The following is a 24681-nucleotide window of genomic DNA, read 5'->3' on the forward strand; positions in this document are numbered from 1 at the left end:
CATTAAAACAATAACCTCTAGACAAGGAGTCCTGCCTGAAGATTGCCCACCTCAATTTCATTCAAGCCAGAAACCCCAGACTCAAGATTTCCCTCTTGCTCCCCACCACACCCCCTTTCATCTTGCCGGCTCACTTACTGACTCAGATTATTTGCTATTGGGAACCTACCATCTGCTAGGCACTGTTCTAAGTGCTGGGGATACAACTGTGAGCCATGGCCCCTGCCCTCCTGAAGTTTACAGTCCCACAAGGGGTCCAAGTATGCAACCAGCATGGCCATGCAGCTGGAAAGTACTCTGATGGGGGAAAGGCAGAGCAAGCATTGCAAAGCATGGGAGAGAGTTGGAGGGCTGGAGAGAAAGGAAGAGAGTACTCCAGGTAGTGAGGATGCCTCTGCCAAATCCTGCGGGTCAGAAGAGCTGAAAGGTCAGCACACCCAGTGGCCAGCATTTGAGGTGGAGAGTTGCAGGGAGCTAGGTAGCGGTCAGATCGTAGCCAGCCTCCTAAACCACTTTAAGGAGTTTGGAATTCTCCCAAGAACAATATAGTCTTCAAAGGCACTAACATAATCAGATGCATAATGGAGAAGGATTTTTCTGGCAACAGAGAAGAGGGGAGATCAAAGAGAGGTGCACAGAGGAGACCAGTTCCAAAGCTGTTGTCACAAGTGAAGGGAGAGGTGAGGAGAGGATGGTGAAAATGGAAAGAGGGCCTTAAGAAAAAGTTAGAACTTGTAACATGCAGTAATGAGTAGCCACAGGAATGGGAGTGGAACCAAAGATATTTCCAGTAACTATTGAGCACTTACAGTGTGCCAGCCACTGCCATAAGCTCTTAGCGGCATCATCTCATTCAATCACACAACAGCTTTGTGAAGCAGATATGGCTAATATCCCCACCTTACATATGTGGAAACTGAGGCTCAGAGAGGTTTTCCTCTCTGACTTACTTTAGGACAAAGAGCTAGCAACTGGCAGGACCAAGATGATTCAAGGTTTCATGAGAACCAGATGGGCGTGCGTGTCATTGCCCTGAAAAGAAGAAAGGACCCAATGGGCTTGTCTGAGGACTGGAGGACATTAAGGCAGCAATGAGCAGGTAAATATGTGAGTTTCACTGAAGCTCAAGGGTGAAAGAGGTAGCTTTGGGAGACTCTGTGTCTAGAGAAAGGAAGCTGCCATGGAGGAGGAGGTGCTCCGTGTTACACATGTAGAGTAAGAAGAGCAGAGACCAAGGTCAGAGCTCTGGGAAACACCAGCATGTTGGAGGTGGGCAAAGCAGGTCGAGGAGGGAGCGGGCCAGCTGCATGCCTGCAGTTCATTCTCTACCTGTAGGAGGGACACCCCGGGCAAGACAGAAAGATGACCCCATCAAATCCCCTCATAATCCTTCCAGGGACAGAGCCTCTGGCAAACACTCTAATGATGTTGGCCAGCAGAAGCGCTCTTATCTATGGAATGCTTTTAGCGAGACGTGCCCTATCTGCCTAAAACCGCTCATGGTAAACAAACCTGGAACCTATGGATTTATGGCAGATGGCTCCCTGGAAAATGTTGTGCAAGCTATGAAACTAGCAGAGAAAAAAAGTGAAGATGTTTCAGGACCCAAATAGCTCCCCTTTCAAGAAGGATGGCTTGCATGCAGTACGTAGAGACCCCTAGTGATAAATCTGGGCCAGGGCACAGCGTAACGTGGCAAAAAAAAGTCCTGGGAGCTGTATGGTGGTTCAGACTTCACACTGTACCTGGGCCTTACAATTATTTGTACCCTTGCAGTTATTAGTAAGGCTTAGTACTGGGTAAGATCTCTGATTCTTATGAATCCAACTTGACAAGCTGACCCTTTTTATTTTAGCTCAATGACAGAAACTTAGTAAACTGTGCTACGATCATTTGAATTTTCTGCCTAGCCCTGGTGCTGAGCCAGGCTAGTGGAGTAGCTATTTGATTATCGTGGAGGATAAATACCTACAGGCAGAAGAGGAGCCAGGCTAAAGTGTAGATTTTGTCCAAACAGAAGCAACAGGACACTACTAAAGGCCTGAATGGAGGGGAGTGACAAGGTCAGAATGAAACTGTTCTTAAGTCACCGTGTGAAAAATAGTGAGAGAAGGCACACTTAGAGGCAGAGAACTCAGGGAGAGGCTCATCCAGAAGAAAATTTGGGGGTCCTGGACAGGGCAGGAACAGTGGAAATGAAGAGCAACTGGGAACTTAAGACCTACATAGGGGTTAGAATGTACAGGACTTGAAGAGTGGTTGGGTCTTTGGCAGGGGCAGTGGAGAAGGAGGAGTCAAGTTTTCTCCCTTGCATAACTGGTTGGGCAGTGGTGCCAGTCACAGGGAAGAGGAACATGGGACAGCAAGCATGGACATGATGAGAAGTTCTGCTTTGAATGTTTCCACTGCCTGGCACATCCTCATGAAGGTATCTTGTAGGTAGTCGCACGTGCGGTTCTGAAGCTCAGGAGCAATGACTGGGCTGGAGATAGAAAGTGGACTTGTCTTGGTTCATTCATGCTGCAACAATAAAGTACTTGGGACTGGGTAATTTATAAGGACAGAAATGTATTCCTTACATCTCTGGAGGCTGGGAAGTCCAATATCATAGCATCGAATCTGGTGTCTGGTGAGGGCTGATCAACTCTGCTTCCAAGAGGGTGGCTTGCTGCTGCATCCTCACATGGCAGAAGGACAAAAGGCAAAAGGGGCCCAGATGCTTCCCTCAAGTCTTTTTAAAAGGACACTAATCCCATTCATGAGGGTGGAGCCCTCATGACTCACCACCTTCTAAAGGCCCCACCCATTAACACTATCACATTGGGTCTTAGGTTTCAACATACAAATTTTAGGGGTACACATACATTCAAACCTTAACATTCTACCCCTGACCCCTCAAAATTCATTTTCTTCTTAAATGCAAAATACATCCATTCCATCCCAATAGCCCCAAAATTCTTAACTCATTCCAGCATCAACTCAAAAGTCTAAAGTCCTAAGTCTCATCTAAATGTCATCTAAATCAGATATGGGTGAGACTCAAAGGTGTGATTCATCCTGAGGCAAACTGCCTTCTACCTGTGAGCCTGTGAAATTGAACAAGTTATGTGCTTCCAAAATATAATGGTGGGACAGGCATAGGATAGATGTTCCCATTCCAACAGGGAGCAACAGGAAAAAAGAAAGAAGTAACAGGTCCCGAGTAAGTCCAAAACCCAGCAAAGCAAACAGTGTTAAATCTTGAGGCTTGAGAAGAATCTTTTTTGACTCCATGTCCTGCCTTCTGGACACAATGAGTCAGGGGTTGGGCCTCTGAGGCTCGCCACCAAGGTTGACAGCCTGTGCCCTCTGAAGTGGCAGCCCAAGCTGTACCAGGGCTCTCTTGAGCCACATTTGAGCCCCAGCTGGGGTGGCTAAAGAGCACTGCATCAGAAATATGAAGCAAAAATTGGAGGTAGCTCTGGTCAGCAAGCCCAAGGTCCCACAGGCCCACTGAGCCCCTCCCTTGAAACAGTTCTACCACCCTCAAGGCTCTGGCACTCTGGGCCTGTGATGGGTGTGGCAGCCCTGAAGATCTCCAAAACGCCTTTAGGGTCATTCTTCCAGTGTCCTGATGGAAAGCATCTGGCTTGTTTCTGTCCCTACTAATCTTATCAAACAGCTGCTTAGCCACACTGTAGCTGTTCTCTCCTGAATACATTTTCTCAGGTGTTACAGGCTGAGAATTCTCCAACTCTTTGAATTCTGTTTCCCTTTTGATTATCAATTCTGTATTTAGTTTGCTTCTCTCTTCTCACATTTTACTCTAAGCAGTCAAGAGAAGTCATGATGCACCTATATGAGGTGTTGGGCCTGAGATCTGACCTGCATTTTAGCAACCACCCTGGATGATTTTTAGACACCTCAGAAATCACTGAGGTAAGGAACAGGTGGAGGGAGAATATTCCCAGTCTGAAAGGGAAGAGGAGGGATAAGAAAATCAGGATAATTCAGTGTCATGAAAACCAAGGAAAGAGGTTTTGCAGGAGGGAACTGTTGAGGGTGTCAAACGTTTCTGCAAGTTTAAGTAAAGTAAGGACTGAAGTATCCCTGGGTGTGGGAACGTGGAGGGCACTAGTGACATGGTCAGACCAATTTGGGAGGAGTATAGGTGGAAACCCTGTTGAAATGGATATGGGACTGTGTGGGAGGAGAGTATAGCTCATTATCTCAATAAGTTTAACTGCGAGTTGAGAAAAGAGTGATAAGGCAGAAGCTAGTGGGTGAGCTGCAAAGGAAGGGGAAGAAAGAACTCCATTGTAAATGTGGACAAGATGCAGACATACCTAAATCCTGATGGGAATGGCTTTGAAGATAGAGCAATGAGTGTGACCCTTTAGACCCTTAAGGAGCACGTGATTCCATTAGCCTTGGTCAGTCAGAGGCCCGTGAAACCAGGACAAGGAGGCAGACAATTTTTTAACGTTTAGAGTTTTTGTAGTGAGAAGTTGGTGTCCCCATCTACCATCTTCTATTTTCTCTGCAAAGCAGGAAGAAAAGTTAACTGCAAAGAGTCAGTGAGGTGAAGGTGATAGCAGAGATGTAGAGAGCTAAACAAGCAACAGAAGTGAGGCCATGCAAATGATGTCCCCAATTCCAACAGTGAGTATACTTTGGCTCAGGATGTATCATGGATTAGAGATGATTTTGTCCAGGTCAACAGAGCCTAGCCAGAGTGATGTTCTGCTTTCTACAATGACCATACTTGCACCCTTCTACGTCACATAAAGTCATAGACCCTGTAGTAAATAGAACTTCCTTTCTCCACTTGTCTCCTCGGAGGGACCAAATGAGTGAAACCCACTCTTGATCCAGAAGTCTTGGGAGAAGGATCAGAGGAGGATTCATCCCCAACCTTGGTGCAGAGGATTTTGGGGCGCTGCTTCTGTGCCCAGCCTTGGTCATTTAGAAACCCTTAGAGAGCCAACTCACAGCCTTTCCAGTAGCAAAAAGCCAAGTAACTGGAATGGTGGTCATTCCGGCCAAATCCTGGCCCCCAGAAGGTCGTGACAATTACGTCCACCCTAAGTCACCCTGTCCTGGAAGCAAAGCCCCAGTGGCACAAGATCCAACTATGGAGCCAGAAGCTGAAGATTCAGAGGAAGAACAACGGCCAGCAGTTCTGTTCTCTTTCTGTTCACAACTTCCAAATAAAGAGACCCTTTTTCCTTCTCTAATGTCATTGTTGAGGGTTTAATTTCATGAAAGCCTACAGGGGGTCTCAGGAGAATTAAAGCGGGCTCCGTGTAAATTACTCAAGTGAACACAAAAGTCAATCGGCAACACACAGCGAAGAAGCTCAAAGGAGGCAGACAAGGGGGCCCACAGGCAGCCGGAGAGGTGCGGTAGCCTTGTGCAGGCCCTGAGTCTTAGTCTGGCTGTGCACCAGGCCTCCCTGAGGAGCTATTCAGTAGAAGGGCCTGGTCCCACCTGACCTCATCAATCAGAATCTCGGGGGGTAGGGCCCTTAGACTACACTGATACACTCCTGACCTTGAGAACCTGGGGTCAAGGCCTGACCACGCCCCGCAAACCAGAAACGCAGTGTCATTGATGACCAGACTTGACAGGCTCCAAGATGCTGACTCATAGCTCACAAGGACGATGAACAAAGCCCAAATGCCGGCTTACTCATTGCAAACGGTTGCGCTGCCTGACCAGCACATTCTCTCCCCATTGGCTAGCAAACACAGGAAGCCAATGCTTTCAGACATTGCTGGAGGAGCCAGTGGCATCAGGCTCTAGCGTGTTCTTGTTCACAACTGACAGAAGCCCATAAGGCAGTCCAGACATTCCACAGGAAGGCATGCCTCTGGGCCGCCCCATTTTCTGTGCTCCTATTGGCTGCCAAGGCTCCCTTCTGATGGACATGGCCTTCATGTACATTCAGGAGTGATGTCTAAGCTTTCTGGGCCACTGCCCCTTGCAGGTGACTTTGTGTCTTTCTTCTGCTCCTTTTGGTGGGTTAATGTCTTAGTTGAGGACTCAAAGGGCCATTATATTCCCCTGACATCCAAATTCTTGGAGACATTTCACATTTCAAGTGTAGTGCTCTATCCCCATTTCACAGGTAAGGAACAGAGCCCCTGGGTAGGTGCCAGTTCCAGAGCCAAATGGCTTCCTCCTAAGAAAGGCTGAGGTCTGAGCTAAGCAGGTGGTGGTGGAGTTGGAAAAGCAGTAAGAGGCTGGATCACATCAAAGAGAGGGAGGATGATGGCTTCCAGCTTGGAAACTGGGTCAGTGGAGTGATACTGACAAGACTGGGATGGTAGGAGAGTGTGCAGGCGGTTGGTGAGTGGTGAGGAAGGCTGTGCTGCCCCTCAATCAACCGGACAATCAGCACATTCACTGAGGACCATGCTGGGAGCCGCTAGCGGGGTGTGGAAGGGGACAAATGATGTGTGCCTGTTCTGACAAAGCTTTTAGAGCACAACGGGCCTATGATTAACCCTGTCAGTTTATGACTGTTGTGTACCTGTTTCTGGTGAGAACTCATCTGGGCTGTGCTGATAGGACAAGAAAGAGCTCACAGCTGACTATGGCAGTCTCTCTGTGGCTCAGGCATCCCTGTGGAGGGACTCACCTTGCCAGCATCATGTCAACTATCATTCAAGACTCTGACTTGCAGCTTAAGCTGGCTTAATCCAGAAACAGAATGGAAGATTTCATATAGTAGAAAAGTCTCCATGTAGGTCTTCCAGCTTCAGGTCTGGCTGGATCCAGAGGCTCAGACCCCATCCTCTGGACCTGTTTTCTCTCTCTCACTCTTTGATCCTCTCTCTGGTACACTTCTTAGCTTTGTTTTCCCTCTGTACTATACTCGCTCTCAGCACACTCTCCCCACTTGCACTCCAGAAACTCCAGCTTGACAGCAAGTCCAGAAAGAGAGTTCTTTCCTCTGTACAACCCCACAGTAGACCCAGAATGGACTTTGCCCATAGACCAATCCCTGAACCAATTACTGTGGCCAAGGGAAATCCGATGCACTGATTTGCCAGGCCTGGGTCCACGTCCACCCTGGAGTTAATCCACCCAATGCACCTGGACTCAGAGTGGGGCTAGAGTAAATTCCCGAGGAAAAAGGTGTTCTGCTGCCAGAAAAGGGAGGTGAATGTTGGGCAGGCAATGGATGCCTACTATTGTAACAAGCAAAGAGCCCTGTCTAGGTCCAAGGCGAGAGAGATGATAGTCAGAAACCCTCTGAGCCCAGGACCGCACCCTAGGAACCCACCTCCCTCTTTACAGTGAGGCTGCTCTGCTAGCACCTATAGGCTTCACCTCTCAGTAGAAAAGACCCCAAAGATTTTATGGGTGGAGTGTTTGTTAAGGGGGAAAACATGGAAAGCTGAAAGAGATGGGACAGGGCTTCTCCCAGCAGTCTTAGTCCCATTAAAAATTACAGCAAGAAGGAGCTGGTTTGCCAGAATAAGGTCAGTATCAGAAAGAGGCACAGGTGGGGGTCCTTTGGGGCAAAGGAGAAAGGAAGTTTCTGATAAAGCAGGTCTGTAGGGGAGGAAGAAGAATGATGACAAGGGGAAAGAAATGCCATGGAGGAAAACCAGAGAAATGGGGCTGGGTTATGGGTGCAGCCTTTTCAGAATAATGAAAACAGAAAACTTTCCGAGACCTCACTGCCTCACAGCAAGGAACCGCATGGCTCAGATTGCACACCTGGATTTTCCATCAATTCCCCCTTGGCTTGTGAATAGCAGACCACAGGATGGAGAATGAGATGAGAGCTAGGAAAAGCTAGGTTAGTGCTGGGACAGCTCCACTTCCCATCTAGGGCCAGCATGGGCCCCTCCAGGAAGCCTGCCCTACACACACACTGTTCCCCAACCCTGGAGAGCCTTCCTCTCCTCTCAGTTCCTAAGCCCTCCCCAGTTTCTCTACTACATCCACATTTCACAGAAAATGGTCTTACCTGCTCCACTGGGTCTTAGAAGACCAGTTCACAATACTGTGTAGTTCAGAACTAACTAGGGGTAAATGTTAAAAATACAGATCCTCGGGCCCATCCTTGGAAATTGCGATTTGACAAGGCTAGGGTGGGCCCCAGGCAACTGTATTCTCAACAGGCTCCTTGGGATCTGCTAATGTAGAGCCACGTCAGAGAACCACTGTCTTACCTGGATTGCTAAAGCTTAGAGGGAACTTCTCCTCTATGAAATGACAGCTGTCGACTAGAACCTGGGCCAGCACACTGTGTCCTGCAGGCCCAACCCAGCCTGCTACTTGTTTTTTTATCAATAAAGCTTTACTGGAACACAGCCACACCCATTCATTTACTTGTCTTCTGCCACTTCTTCCACAGTATCATGGCAGAAGTCATGTGGGCCAGAAAGAAAAAAATAATTTACTCTCCAACACTTTCCAGAGAAAGTTTGCCTCCTCCTGAATTAGAAGGTAATCTCTGAGGTCCAGAAATGTATCTCTCTCTTAGTCAGAGATTTGGAACCCAAAGAAACTGCTTTTTCCTCTTTTTGTCCAGTGGTCTCACTGCCGCCCTGTGGCTTGGGATGTGTGGAGGGCATTTGTTGTTTCCTCTACTCAGAATCCATCATTCTTCTGAAAACAACCTCTTAACCGTGGGGGAACTCCTGGCCCTCATTGGATAAGATCTCAATATAACTGTCAATCAAAACACCCCGCCCTCTCCTTGGGCATGGGACCCAAGCTGAGCCAATTCTATGTTCACTTACTGCAATTTAAATCTTGAGCTGAGAAAAGAGCCATTGACAGCCATTAGGTCTCCTTCCTTTCACCACGGAGCCGGAAGGGAGACCGCTTCCAGGTCCCTGCAGTTGCCCTGGTTATCTGTCCCTCGGACAGCCAATTTCTCAGCCTTTTCTGTGATTCTATGGGCAGCTCCATCTCCTCCTAAAATATTCCTTTTGATAGCAAATTAGACAGAATTGAAACCAGGTGTTTACACCCCAGAAAAGCCCAGCGGATGCCAAATGCAGGGATTGGATTAGGTCATGAGACATGGATCTGCCCATTTCACAGATGGACACACGGCTTCCAGGGAGGAAAAGAGGCAGTCAGGACAAGAATCCAGACCTCTGTCCTGTTCCCATAATTCTTCCTATCCCAATGTCACCCTTGATCATTCATAGTCAATAGCATTAGACAGCATCAATCCCAAAATACAGGCATCATTTTAGAAATTAATAAATACATAAGGAGGAGCCCTCCTCACACAGAGAGCAGTGATGACAACTCTATAGAAAGAATGATTCCCAACGAGAGCTGTGTGTGTATGTCACATAATATCAGGAATTAAAAAGTGTCAAAAGATCAAGTGGGAGGAACATTAAATATGAATGGGATGAAAGACACATTTCTGTGCACAGAATAATGACTTTAATGAGTTTCCTCACCCAAGTCACGGCATCATAAAGTACAAAAGCTGGGAAAGGGATTGAGGAGGGGAACAGGGAGTGCAGGGGAGGCTTTGTGTGTGAAAGCGAGATGAGCAGGTAGGTAGGGGAGGAAAAACAAGAGCTGAAAGAACTGTCAGGGTGAGTTCTGGGCCCTGATGAAAGTCACCACATTCCCAGGAGGTGTCTATGGGCACAGAGCAGCAGGACCTCCGGCCCCAGGTCAGCTGACAGTCCCCAGAGCCCCACAGAGTCCCACTATGACTCAACCCTCGCCCCAGCCCACCTGGACAGAGGTAGTGTGGGTGCCAACCAGTTGGCAAAGCACCTCTGCTGACCTTGGCCACCCAGGGTAACCAGATGGTAGCCATGCTTGGAAGCGGTGGTTTCCTCGGTGGGGAGGAGGAGCTACACACATACTATGGTCAGAATGCCTGTGTCCCTCCCAAAATTCATGTCAGAATCGTAACCCCCAACGTAATAGTATGGTCAAGCGGGGCCTTTGGGAGGGGATTAGGTCATGGGGGTGCAGCCCTCATGAATGGAATTGGTGACCCTATTTAAAGAGGTCCCAGAGAGAACCCTGACCCCTTGCTGTGAGGCCACAGCGAGAAAGGGACCTCTATGAACAAGGAAGTGGGTCCTCACCAAACACTGAACCTGCAGGAGCCTTGGTCTTGGACTTCCAGACTCCAGAACTATGAGAAATAAATTTCTGTTGCTCATAAACTACCCAGGCTATGGTATTTTGCTGTAGCACCCTGTACAGACCGAGATAACACAGAAGGACATGACATAAGCTTTAAAGGCAGACAAACCCTGGCCACCAATCCTGGGGCTGTCACCTCCTGGCTGTGAGGCTCAGAGCAGACAATTTAACATTCCTTCAACTTGAGCTTCCTCGCCTGTGAGGTGGGATGCTGTATTTTCCTCACAGTGCTGTTGGAGGATTAAGTGAGAGGACACACAGAAGCCTGGTCATGAAGATGTCCAGTAACCATCAGTCCTCTTGCCCTCACCCTCCCTCAGGCCTTGCACTCAGTGGCCATCCAGGAAGTAGTTGTTTCCAATGTTATTCAGAGTCCACTATCTTGTGCCATATTCACAGTAGCTCAGGAGACCAGGAAAGCTTGAGTGTCTGTTCACACCGGCAACAGAAAGCCACAATGCAGGCTGGTGGTGAGGAAAGATGTCTACCTTTGTCCAGCCTCCCGCTGACCCAGGGGAAGCTGAAGTCAGTGCATGGTAGGCCCATGCAGAGCCAGCCCAGAGCCCAGAGTGTAACAACTTGGAACAGGTGCATTTCCATGACACCCTTCTGCTTCCACAGTCATTGTCATCTTCCTCCTGCGTAAGAAAACCCCCCAAAATGCCCAGTCAACATCCATTGACTTCTCAGCCTCCAGCACTCAGAAGCGAGGCCTGCAGCACTGCAGGCATGGCTGAGTTCCATGGAGCTGATCAGGCAGTCCACGAGAGGCAGAGACAAAAGTTCCTGCCTCATCTGCATCATCAGGCTGACATGCCAGGACAATTGTAACAGTAATAATGATAGAAAGGCTTAAATGGTACTAACTGTGAACCAAGAACTCTGCATATAATAACTTACTTAATCCTTACAGTAACTGTGCTAGATAGATATTGTTACGCCCATTTTATAGAAAAAGAAACTGAGGCACAGAAATGTTAAGTAACATACCCAAGGTCATATGGCTAGTAAGTGGCAGAGATGGATTCCAACCTGGGTCACCTCATTCTAAAGTTCATGCTTCTAACTCTGAAGAACTTCATGGAAATAAGCCTATCAGAAGAGGGAGCTGGTCAGAAGAAGGCTGGGAGGTAGTGGGTGGTAAGTACCATTTAGAAAGAAAGCAGAGTGTGAAGCCCAAGGAGCCTTTTGTTTGCCATCACAGATGCCACTCAGGAGAGGCAGCGCAGGGACTGGCGCTTTGGCAGATGACACAGTCCTAGAGCCTTTGCTACATATCAGGTTGTTCTTATTGTCCCCTATTTCTCTGCAATGACCAACAGCAAAGCAGTTAACAAGGAAGGCATGTGGCTTACCAAGGAACGAAGTCATGGGGCCACCATAACCTGTCTTGCAGCCCAGCTTGGTGGGGTGTTAGGGAGGGATGCCACAGATGTCCATACCCCACGCAGGAGCCAGGGCAGGTTCGGCTGGGGCACCAGGTAGACTTCAGAACTGGGGCAGGAGATCCACGTCAGATCTGGATTCCAGCTGTAATAATAATTTATTCGTATCATTGTAATTATTTGTTTCGCATCCCCCAACTGGCTCTGTGTGAGAAAGTGAGTGAAACTATGTCTGTCTTGTTCAGTTCACATCCCCAGCTGCTGGCTTAGAGCCTGGTGTACAGTAGGTACTCAATAAGTATGTATTACATCAATGAGCAAAGAAAATAAGTATAAGCCAGGGTTTCTCAACCACAGCACTATTGGCATCTGGGGCTGGATAATTCTTTGTTTTTAGAGGCCTGAACTGTGCACTGTAAGTTGTTTCAGCAGAGTCCCGGGCCTCTGCACGTTAGATGCCAGTAGGACTCCCTCCTCGACGTAAGAAGCAAAAATGTCCCCTGGGGGGCAAAACTGCCCCCAGCTGGGAATGACTAATATAAACCAATATCCTTGGCTAGTGCCACTAATTGAAAGAGAGAAGCCAAATTTAATCTGCATATGCAACAGGCGGGAGGGAATCTGAGCCCTAAAAGCCAGGAGGGGCTGAGAGGAAGAAGGTGTGAAAGCCAAGGCAAGCCACTGAGCTCTCAGATGACTACCAAGTGCACCCTGCAGTTTGTCTCTTGGGTTGTAAGGCATGAGGGCGATTTGTGCTGACTTTAACATACAGAATAGGATAGGTGGGAATGAAGGGGGTGATGGCAGCATCCAGGAAAGAGAGGCGAACCCAAGACCAGACACGAAGGCAGGACAAAAACAGCCCCAGGCATGGGCCTGAGAACAGATTGGGCAGCAGAAATCCCTACGCAGTTCCCGAACAAGGAATCTTTTGACAGGTGGCCTTGCAACAGCGACCCTCTCTTGTCTCTACTTTGAAGGCTGCCCTGTGCAACGTGGCCTCACACCCAGGAGGCCCTCAGATCAAGGTGGTCTTGGCAGATCCGCCAGGAAGGATTAGACCGTGACATTACAGCTACATGACGGCCTCGTTCTTATTACACATACACTCGCCCTGTCTAAGCTTGTGAACTCTGATTTGTTTATTTCTGAAAAACCGTCTCCACCAAGACACCAAGCTGGGCTGCGAGAGATAGCACTGACTCAGCCATTTCCCCATCCTCAGCATAAAAGGATCTAAAAAGAATAATTTAAGCTTCTCTGGAGTGAGATCATTTAATGAATCTTCTCGATGCTAAGAGGTTTTATATGCCTTTTTAAAAACCCTTCCCCAAGCACGGAGCTATGATATTACCTTGGAGAGCAGAGAGATGAAGTGATACACGTATGCACGGCACACAGGAGGAAGGAGGTGGTTTCCTTGGCAACAACATCCATGTTCTGGCTTCCCTCGGCTAAATTGGAATATATTGACATATCTGCTTTGGGCGCCTCTATTGCGAAGGGAAATGAGTGGTTTTCTATTCAGGCACTCTCAGAACTGCAGGCCGGCAGCTGGGGAGCGATGTTCTGTGAGTTCGATGCATCTGAATGGGGCAAGGCCGTTAGCAAGCTGGCAGAAGTCCCCAGCCTTCCTTTGCAAAACCAAACCATCATTTCCTCAGCCAAGAGAAAATGAAAGCAGCGAACACATGAGGTTCGACTGGCCGGACAGATAGGCTAGGACTCTGTCTCACACAGTCTTTCTATGGCCACTGCTCTGTAGCTTTCCAAACACACCCAGCTCGATAGATCAGACTCCAAAAGTCTACTCATGATGTGTTTAAAATGGAGAGTGGTTGTAAGAAAAACATAGACCTATTGAAAAAAGGTCCTCAAATCTGATGTGCTCAAAATCCTTGACAATAGGGAGGCAGCTATGCCCCCAAAGCACAGTGCCTGGCACCCAGGAGGATGTTAACATCGTGTTTGTGGAATTGGACTTGGACTCAGGCTGACCTCGGTTTTGGCCCTGGCTTCACTATTAACATTCCGCATGACGTTGCACATGTTCCATAAACCCTCTGGCCTCAGTTTCCTCCTCTCTAAAGCAGAGACGAGCATCCCTTCCTATAGAATTGTTGTGAAGATTAAATGGGGTGACCTGTAAAATGCCTGGCATGAAGGAGGCATTCCGTTATGGTTACTTTTCCCCACCAAGAAACAAGGAGCATTCTGCTTCTTTCAGATACGTGAAATTTACAGAAAAGAACAGTGTCTTAGGGAGAGCAGGAACAACCTCACCCAAGGAGCCGAACTCTTTTCCATTTTTATTTACAGGGTGCTTTTGGAGAGCTGAGACAGCCTAGGTTGGGAAGTGTCTGGATTGGGAGGTCAGAAGGGTCAGCTCAGTCATAACCACAGAACCAGCCACAAGCTTCAGGGTAAATGGGACAAGGAGATAGCGAGGGGCTGAGGTCTCAGCAGGCCAGTGGCAGGTAGCACCGCAGAGACCAATGGCAGCATCAGCCATCAGCCTGGGACAAGGAGGGGATGCTGAAAGGGCAGGGAGGTGAGGTCTGCTGGGGAGGAGGACCAGCCCCACACATCAGGAACACAGTCTTTATAATCGGCTCTCTATTTAAAGACCCTCACAGAAGATTGTACACTATGTTTTCTTGCAATAGCTCATACCTGCCACTCCTAAGAAGGTCTTTCATAGGACTCAGTTAGAATAGTTGCTTCAATGTAAACACATCAGGACCAAGGATTTCCCATTAGAAGCATAGACTTTAGAACTAATTCCTAGACTGTCATTCTTTCTAAAAAGCCTTATGAATACAAAACAGCATTTCAGTTCTATTTCTAACATTTATTTGTGTGCCTTTGGGGGAAAAAAGTCTTTTCTAAGCCTTGTACTTGTGCTCTACACAATGACTGTCCTTCCTAAAGTCATAGGACAGCAGTGAGAGTAAAATTAAAAGGCAGGCAGCATAGTGAGTGGGAACACACCATCTGTGTCTTTATATCATATGCGTTTATCTCTTCTGAGCATCTGTGAAAGAGAGGTTTGCTACTTAGCTGAAGAATGTACAAGCTCAGGCCCTTTCCCCCTGGGAAGGTAAAAAATAAATAAATAAATAAATAAATAAACAAAAAACACAATAATAATTCAAAAGATCCTCTAGAAAAATAAACTTCTACTGCTCACTTTCTGAAAAAAGAACATCACTAAAGGGATATTTGTTCTGCAAACTTTAAAATGCATTCTAAAGCTACAATAATTAAAACAGTGTGGTACCAGCAAAAAAAAAAAATTAGCAGAGGGAACAGTGAGTCAGACTCAATACATAATATGTTTAAACTTTAATACACTTTTAAGATAGAATTTCATGTCATTATGGGAAATATGGACTATTCAGTGAATTATGGCTTGAGGATAACTGACCAACCCACTAGGGAGCAACTTTAAACTCTATCCCTACCTCACACCACACTTTTTTTTTTTTTTTTTTTTTTTGAGACAGAATCTCACTCTGTCGTCCAGGCTGGAGTACAGTGGCGCAATCTCGGCTCACCACAAGCTCCACCTCCCAGGTTCACGCCATTCCCCTGCCTCAGCCTCCCAAGTAGCTGGGAGTACAGGCACCCACCACCACACCCGACTAATTTTTTGTATTTTTAGTAGAGACGGGATTTCACCATGTTAGCCAGGATGGTCTTGATCTCCTGACCTGTGATCCGCCTGCCTCAGCCTCCCAAAGTGCTGGGATTACAGGCGTGAGCCACTGGGCCTGGCCCCTCCCACTTTTTTTTTTTTTTTTTGAGACAGAGTTTCACTCTGTTGCCCAGGCTGGAGTGCAGTGGCACGATCTTGGCTCACTGCAAGCTCCACCTTCCAGGTTTATGCCATTCCCCTGCCTCAGCCTCCCAAGTAGCTGGAACTACAGGCACCTGCCACCATGCCCCGCTAATTTTTTTTGTATTTTTAGTAGAGACGGGGTTTCACTGTGTTAGCCAGGATGGTCTTGATCTCCTGACCTTGTGATCCACCCGCCTTGGCCTCCCAAGGTGCTGGGATTACTGGCATGAGCCACCACACCCAGCCCACACCACACTTTAAAATAAATTCCAGGCCAGGCACAGTGGCTCACACCTGTAATTCCAACACTTTGGGAGGCCAACAGAAGAGGATTACCTGTGGCCAGGAGTTCAAGACCAGCCTGGGCAACAAAGCAAGATCCTGTCTGTAGAAAAAATTTAAAATGTACCCAGGTATGGTGGCACAGGCCTGTAGTCCCAATTACTGGGGAGGCTGAAGTGGGAGGACCACCTGAGCCCAGAAGTTTGAGGCTGCAGTAAGCTGCAATTGTGCCACAGTACTCCAGCCTGGGCAACAGAGCAAGACCTCATCTCAAAAATATAAAATAAAATAAAATTCCAGATAGGTTAAATATTTTAAAAATAGAGTATTAAAAGGAAATATGAAGTAAGATTCACATTATCTTCAAGTTGTATGCCAGACATCTTTTATGCCCCATGTCACACCCTCTCAGCTCCTCTTTTTGTTTCACCACCCCAGCCATGCCACATCTCCCTCTCTCTCTGCTCCCAGCTTCTCTGGCCCAGCTCTTTGGGATAGCTGCTGCCAGTGACCAACTCTGCCATTCTGCTGTGCACACAATACTGGGAGTGCAAGGGCTCCACATCCGCCAGGGCAGCCTTTGATCCTTGTGAAATAAAAATCTTCTTCCCTCTGCCAGGGAGCCAATTCTGAAGCATGTTCTCCAAAGTTCCTGACAGGACCCCAGCATGACTGAGCCCTATTTCCCCTGTGTTGTACCCCCCTCATGTCCTGTCTCCCTCTTTCAAGCCTCCCACTCCTCTTCCCTGGGAGCCAATCACAAAATAAACTCTGCAGATAGACCTTTGTCACAGGTTCTGCCCTTTGGGGGACCCAAGCTAAGATGGGTAGGAAAGGCCTAAGTATCGAGCTAAACTGACAAAACATGAAGAGAAAGGTCAATAGGTTTACTTTCTTCAAAATGTAAAACTTCTGTACATCAAAATATTTCACATATATTCTTCCCTTTCCTTCCAAAACAATTTAGGCTAGAAGCCACCAGGTGGGATTAAGCAAGGTTGGCTCTAATACAGTGGTGGCAAGGGTGTCCCTAGGGCAATGGCAGTGATAAGGGGATTGGTTACATACAAGGCATTGATCAAATGACCAAATATATTACAGATGATGAGATGGGAGCCAGCTTTTTCACTGTCACAGAAGACAGTTATAACAATGGCCTGGTGTGGTGGCTCAAGCCTGTAATCTCAGTGCTTTGGGAGGCCAAAGCAGGTGAATCTCCTAAGCTCAGGAGTTCGAGACTAGCCTGGTAAACATGGTAAAAACTCATCTCTACTAAAAATACAAAACTTAGCCAGGTGTGGTGATGGATGCCTGTAGTTCCAGCTACTTGGGAGGCTGAGACAGGAGAATTTCTTGAACCCGGGAGGCAGATGTTGCAGTGAGCCAAGATTGCACCACTGCATTCCAGCCTGGGTGACAGAGTAAGACTCTGTCTCAAAAAAAAAAAAAAAAAAAAAAAAAAAAAAATTCAGTTACAACAATGGAAAGGGAGAAATGCAAAATGTATCCTACGGTGTGTGATCAGTATTGGAGGCATTAACATGAACTTTGACATTCCACAGTGCCTCCTCCCTAACCCTGGCTCCTGTCCCACCTTACACAGATGCCAAACTTGTGTATATATAGATATATGATAACCACTAACAATTATTTTACAAATTCACTCCACTATGGCAACAATTTAAAAGTAAGCAAATATGATTTAATGAATATGTATTAGTCCGTTTTTGTGCTGCTGATAAAGACATACCCAAGACTGGGAAGAAAAGGAGATTTAGTTTGACTTACAGTTCTGCATGGCTGCGGAGGTCTCATAATCATGGCAGAGGGCAAAAGGCACTTCTTACATGGTGACGACAAGAGAGAAATGAAGAAGATGCAAAAGCAGAAACCCCTGATAAACCCATCAGATCTCGTGAGACTTATTTTCTGTCATGAGAATAGCATGGGAAAGACTGGCCTCCATGATTCGATTACCTCCCCCTAGGTCCCTCCCAAAACACATGGGAATTCTGGGAGACACAATTCAAGTTGAGATTTGAATGGGGACACAGACAAACCATATCATTCCAACCCTGGCCCCTCCAAATCTCACGTCCTCACATTTCAAAACCAATCGTGCCTTCCCAACAGTTCCCCCAAACTTTTAGCCCATTTCAGCATCAACCCAAAATTCCACAGTCCAAAGTCTCATCCAAGACAAGGCTAGTCCCTTCTGCCTATGAGCCTGTAAAATCAAAAGCAAGCTAGTTACTTCCTAGATACAATGGGGGTACAGGCATTGGGTAAATACAGCAGTTCCAAATGGGAGAAACTAGCCAAAATAAAGGGGTTGCCAGGCCCATACAAGTCTGAAATCCAGCAGGGCAGTCAAATGTTAAAGCTCCAAAATTATCTCCTTTGACTCCAGGTCTCATATCCAGGTCATGATGATGCAAGAGGCGGGTTCCCATGGTGTTGGGCAGCTCCACCCCTATGGCTTTGCAGGGTATAGCCTCCCTCACAGCTGCTTTCTCAGGAGGGCATTAAGTGTCTACAGCTTTTCCAGGTGCACAGTGCAAGCTGTTTGTGGATCTACCATTCTGGGGTCTGGAGGACTGTGGCCCTCTTCTCACAGCTCTATTAGGCAGCACCCCAGTAGGGACTCTGCGTGAGGGTTCTGACCCCACATTTCCCTTCCGCACTGCCCTAGCAGAGGTTCTCCATGAGGGCTCCACCCCTGCAGCAAACTTCTGCCTGGGCATCCAGGTGTTTCCATACATCTTCTGAAATCTAGGTAGAAGTTCCCAAACCTCAATTTTTGACTTCTGTGCACCCACAGGCTCAATGCCATGTGAAGGCTTCTAAGGTTTGGGGTTTCCACCCTCTGAAGCCACAGCTCAAGCTGTACTTTGGCCTCTTTCAGCCATGGCTGGAACTGATAGGACACAGACCACCAAGTCCCTAAGCTCCACACAGCATGGGGACACTGGGCCAGGTCCATGAAACTAAGTTTTCCTCCTGGGCCTCCAGGTCTGTGATGGGAGGAGCTGCTGTGAAGGTCTCTGACATGGCCTAGAGACATTTTCCCCATGGTCTGGAGGAGTCACATTAGGCTCCTTGCTGCTTATGCAAATTTCTGCAGTTGGCTTGAATTTCTTCTCAAAAAAATGGGTTTTTCTTTTCTACTGCATCATCAGGCTGCAAATTTTTCGAACTTTTATGCCCTGTTTCCCTTTTAAAATGGAGTGCTTTTAACAGTATCCAAGTCAGCCGGGCACAGTGGCTCATGCCTGTAATCTCAGCACTTTGGGAGGCCGTGGCGGGCAGATCACGAGGTCAGGAGATCAAGACCATCCTGGCTAACATGGTGAAATCCTGTCTCTACTACAAATACAAAAAATTAGCCAGGTGTGGTGGCGGGCTCCTGTAGTCCCAGCTACTCAGGAGGCTGAGGCAGGAGAATGGTGTGAACCCGGGAGGTGGAGCTTGCAGTGAGTCGAGAGCATGCCACTACACTCCAGTCTGGGTGACAGAGTGAGACTCCATCTCAAAACAACAACAACAACAACAAAAACAAAAACAAAAAAACAGTACCCAAGTCACCTCTTGAACACTTTTCTGCTTAGAAATTTCTTCTGCCAGATACCCTAAATCATCTCTCTCAAGTTTAAAGTTCCACAGATCTCTAGGGCAGGGGCAAAATGCCTCCAGTCTCTTTGCTGAAACATAGCAAGAGTCACCTTTGTACCAGTTCCTGACAAGTTGCTCATCTCTATCTGAGACCACCTCAGCCTGGACCTTGCTGTCCATATTGCTATCAGGCTTTTGGTCAAAACCATTCAACAAATCTCCAGGAAGTTCTAAACTTTCCCAAATTTTTCTGTCTTCTTTCTGAGCCCTCCAAACTGTTCCAACCTCTGCCTGTTACCCAGTTCCAAAGTTGCTTCCACATTTTCAGGTATCTTTTCAGCAATGCCCCACTCTACTGATACCAATTTACTGTGTTAGTCCATTTTTGCACTGCTGACAAAGACATACCCAAGACTGGGAAGAAAAGGAAGTTTAATTTGACTCACAGTTCTGCATGGCTGAGGAGGTCTCATAATCATGGCGGAGGATGAAAGACATTTCTTACATGGCAGCAGCAAGAGAGAAATGAGGAAGAAGCAAAAGTGGAAACCCCTGATAAACTCATCACATCTCATGAGATTTATCCACTATTACGAGAATAGCACAGGAAAGACTGGCCCTCATAATTCAATTACCTCCCTGGGTCCTTCCCACAACATGTGGGAATTCTGGGAGATACAATTCAAGTTGAGATTTGAATGGCGACACAGCCATACCATATCAGTACATGTATACATATATAATATAGATGTAAATGTGTGAATGTGTGCTTACATGTGTGTGTCCACTGAGAGAACCTGGGAGCCAGAGCCGTGACACTCCAATAGTAATGAGCACACCTAGGATCCAGATCTTGTCTTCTAAATACCATTCTCTGCTAAAAGGAACAAGGGCTCCCTGGAGTAACAGCTGATTCCAAGGCTAAGGAGGAGTACCTTGGTTTACCAAAAATTAAAGAATGTTCAAAAAATGATGGGGACAAAATCAAAAAGATACAGAAGCCCACTTGAAGGGGCACCTACTGGTTGAATCTAGGACAGATTGAGCATCAGAATAAATAATGATATTAATGAATTATAATACATTGCATCAAATAGAAATTCATGAGTTTATATAGACAAAATATACAAATGAATAAATTGAAAGTTTAGGAGGAACAAGATATTTACACAGTCTCAAAGTACCTCTTCATTTAAAAAAATGTATTAATTACAAACGGGAAAAAGTAACTTTACAGTGGAGAAAACTGACAGAAACCATCTTTAAGTGATCAAAGCTTCACTCTCCAGTAAGGAGAGAAATCAAAATCCCATGTGATATGAGGGGATGCAACAAGAATTCAGCATCACTTCTGATATTCCTGCCAAATACGAATAAGATGAAGCAAGTCCTGAAAAAATATCAGAAAAACCCACTGACAGATGTTCAAGAAAATAACTGACCTGTACTCTGCAACAGTGCCAAGGTCATGAAAGTCAAGGAAAGCCTGAGGAACTGTCCCAGATAAAGGAGAATGAAGAGACATGACAACTAAATGCAAACGTGATTCTGAACTGGATCTTTCTGCTGCAAAGGACATTGTTGGGGCAATTGGCAAAAGTTAAATGGTGTCTGAGGAATAGCTAGTCCTAACATACAAGGTCAGCATCCTAATACTGATGGTCATATTAGGTTAGGTAGGAAAATATCCTTTCTTGTAGGAAATGTGCACTAAAGTATCCAGGGAGGAGGAGGCATCAGGTCAACAAATTACTGTCAAATGGGTTTAGAAAAAAAAAGTTCTTTATACTCTACTTGCAACATTTTTTTTTTTTTTTTTTTTAGACAGTCTTGCTCTGTTGCCCAGGCTGGCGTGCAATGGTACAATCTCAGCTTATTGCAACCTCTACCTCCTGGGTTCAAGTGATTCTCCCCTGAGTAGCTGAGATTACAGGTGCATGCCACCGTGCCCAGCTAATACTTGCAACTTTTCTATAAGCTTGAGATTATTTCAAAATAAAAGTAAAAGCCGGGAGCAGTGGCTGATGCCTGTAATCCCAGCACTTTGGGAGGCTGAGGCAGGCAGATTGCTTGAGTTCAGGAGTTTGAGACCAGCCTGCCAACATGGTGAAAACCTGTCTTTCTACTAAAAATACAAAAATTAGCTGTGCATGGTGGCGGGCGCCTATAATTTCAGCTACACAAGAGGCTGAGGTGGTAGAATCACTTGAACCCGGGAGGCAGAGGTTGCAGTGAGCCGAGATTACGCCACTGCACTCCAGCCTGGGTGACAGACCAAAATGTTGTTTCCCAAAAGATAAACAAACAAACAAAATAAAAGTTAAAAAAACATAAACATGTAACTGACACATTGGAAAAAATGCAAAACACAAGATAGAAAAGGGGTCACACATTGTTCCTGAGAGGTAGGCATGGAGGCTTCACTGCCAGCCTCCTCAAATAGCAGGCCCTCTGCCAGGCCAGCCTCTGAGAGGGAGAAAGAGAGAGAGGGGGATGGCTGAGCCGGGCCCCTGGGCCTGTCCTTCCTTGATTCCACTACACCTGGCTAAGGTTCCTCTGCCTGCCCCGCACCCAGTTCCCACCCGTGCCCCCAGCCCTGGGGTGAGTCTCCCTGGTACCAGCTCTGCTTCCTTTTCTGTGTTTTATTTAGACAAGAGACAGGAATGAGGTGGGAGGTGGAAGAAGGGGGAAGAAAGGTGAGTTGAGCTGCCTTCCCCAGCATTAGAGCCCGGATGGACTCTGTGCAGTCACTAGAGGTTGAAGCCAAGTGGAGTGCAGGGAGGAGGGAGAGGGAGGTCACTGGAAAGGAGGAGAGCCTGCTGGGGCCCACCATAGAGGAGGAAGGCAAGAGAGGATGGAGGGGGTGTGGCAGTGGTTTTGGCAAATGCTAAAGAACTCTTGCCTCCCCATTTCCCATCTGCACCTCTTCTCTCCTCCCCAAATCAATACACTAGTTATTTTTATCCCTGAAAAAGAAAACAGGGGGGTCACAATCTCAACATACAAACAATGCTTCAAATTGTACTAGAAAAAATATGAATATCCAGATAGAAAAACACAGCAAAAGATATAAACAGATAATGCCAAAAAATTGAATGTCTTATAAACACATGAAAAAAATTTACTTTCTTCTGAAACCAAAGAAATGCAAAAATGAAAATGAGAAATCATAATTTATGATTCTTCGATATGCAAAATATATTTTAAAATCATATCCCATCTTGGCAAGAGTGTGAGGAAACAGGTATTTTACTTATCGCTGGTAAATATGAATTCACATATTCCTTCTGGATGACATTTAACAATTCACATCAAAATCCTTAAAATTTTGCAAACCCTTCAGCAAAAAGAAATAACACCTGAAAAAAAATTTGCAAACCCATTACCCTAGTAAGTCTATTTCTAATAATATTTCCTTAGGAAATAGTCACGAATGTTCACAAATATTTGTTGTAGAGTTGCTTATAGAGAGAAACAACTTAATATCCCAACAATAAAAGGATCAGATAAACTAACTTCAATGCATCCAAACAACAGAATACTATGGCAATCTTTTAAAATTATTTAATAAAATTGTATTTAGTGACAGCTGTGCATATGAATGTAGTCATACCAGCATTATATTCAAATCTTAGTAGCTCTGGATCCTAACTGCCTAACTGAAGAGCGTTATCAACTCCCTTGGAAAATCTTCCTGAGTTGTTGTTGAAAGACATCGCAGGCACCTCATGTGCTCAGAAGCAAGTCTGGCCGGCCCTCCTGTGGGGCTGTGAGCTAATCAAAGAGGCACCTGCAGACAGGGCCATCCATCTGGCTTGGCAAGGACTGCACCACTGAGGGACTGCTGCCTGGCCCCCATCCCATATTGTCACTCAGTTCTAGCACTGACCTGATGCTATATTGGCCCTGGATCCCAACATGGGCTGTCTCCTTGAGCTCAGAGTCTCCCCAGCCATTTTCTTAACTCCATTCAGGCAGTCTCTGCTCCATTTGCTCTTTCATCAGGGCCAAAATCCAATTCTTCAGGCCAGGCGGGGTCTCCCCTCTTGTCCCACCTATGTGCTCCAGAAAAAAAAAAAAAAAAATCTCCAAAACCGTTTCTCTCCATACACAACCACAAAAAAAAGAAAATCCTTCCATCCCTACAGAAACAACTGCTGGGGATGGGAGAGGAAGGAAACTAGGTCTAGCCCCAGAAGAATCAGTCAGTCCCAGCTCTGTCTCAGCCTCGACACATCCATAGGTAGAGACTGATGCAAATCAGCAAACATTGAACAAATACAATGAGTCCATAAAACCCTGGAATGACCCACACCAAAAGATGGCCTGTATTTGTGTATTAGTCTGTTTTCACTGTGTTTGTGTATTGGTCCATTTTCATGCCGCTGATAAAGACATACCCATGACTGGGCAATTTACAAAAGAGGTTTAATGGACTCACAGTTCCACGTGGCTGGGGAGGCCTCACAATCATAGCAGAGGGTGAAAGGCACATCCCACACGGCAGCAGACAGGAGAAGAGAGCCAAGCAAAAGGGGTTTCCCCTTATAAAACCATCAGATCTTGTGAGACTTATTCACTACCATGAGAATAGTATGCAGGAATACTCCCATACTAGGAGAAACCCAGTTTCTCCCACTGGGTCCCTCCCACAACATGAAGGAATTACGGAAGCTGTGATTCGAGATGAGATTTGGGTGAGGACAGAGCCAAACCATATCAGTTTGTCTCCTAGGGGAGAGATAACAAGCAACTTATTTTTTTTGATTATTAATCTGTTACTTTATAAAATAACCACACTTAAAATCTGTTACATATTTATTGTATTGTAAAATAACAATTATAAAATATACATAAGGTTACAATAAAAAGGCCAGGTGGAATGGCTCATGCCTGTAATCTCAACATTTTGCAAGACTTGAAGCCAGAAGTTCGAGACCAGCCTGGCAACACAGCAAGACTCTACCTCTAAAAAAATAAAAAGAAAGTTTTAAAAAGAAAATAAAATATATGTATATAAATAAGAATACCCATAACCCACCCATATACCCACCACCCAGCTGAACAAACTGAACTTGATCATTTTGGTCCCTTGTGTTATCCACCTGATCCTCATCCCTTTCCTTCCCATAGCAGTAACCGCCAACATCACCATCCTGAACTTTGTTCTTCTCACTCCTTTGCCCTTCTTTGTAATTTTACTATACATTATTTGTATCCCTAAACAGTAGTTTTGCATGTCTTTTTATTTCCTATAAATAAAATCACGCTCTGGGTATTCTTCTGAGACCCGCTCTTTTCACTCAACATTACATTCCTGAGATTTATTCACATGTAGCTGTAGATCGCTCATTCTCCGTGGGATGAACATACACAGTTTACTGATCCGTTCTACTGCAATAAGCATTTGGGTTGTGTTCAGTAATGCGG

The 24681-nt window shown here is 46.2% G+C and overlaps 1 long non-coding RNA gene across 1 annotated transcript; it reads right to left on the reverse strand.

The window, feature by feature from the left end:
* Positions 1 to 10041: 10041 nt before the first annotated feature.
* On the reverse strand, positions 10042 to 13108 carry LOC107130832 (uncharacterized). Its single transcript, XR_006700889.3, has 3 exons — positions 12871 to 13108; positions 11487 to 11661; positions 10042 to 10769 (listed from the first exon to the last, which is right to left on the reverse strand). It is a non-coding gene; the product is annotated as an uncharacterized lncRNA (long non-coding RNA).
* Positions 13109 to 24681: the final 11573 nt, after the last annotated feature.

Source organism: Macaca fascicularis, chromosome 9 (genome assembly GCF_037993035.2).
Source record: "Macaca fascicularis isolate 582-1 chromosome 9, T2T-MFA8v1.1".
Taxonomy (NCBI): Eukaryota; Metazoa; Chordata; class Mammalia; order Primates; family Cercopithecidae; genus Macaca; species Macaca fascicularis.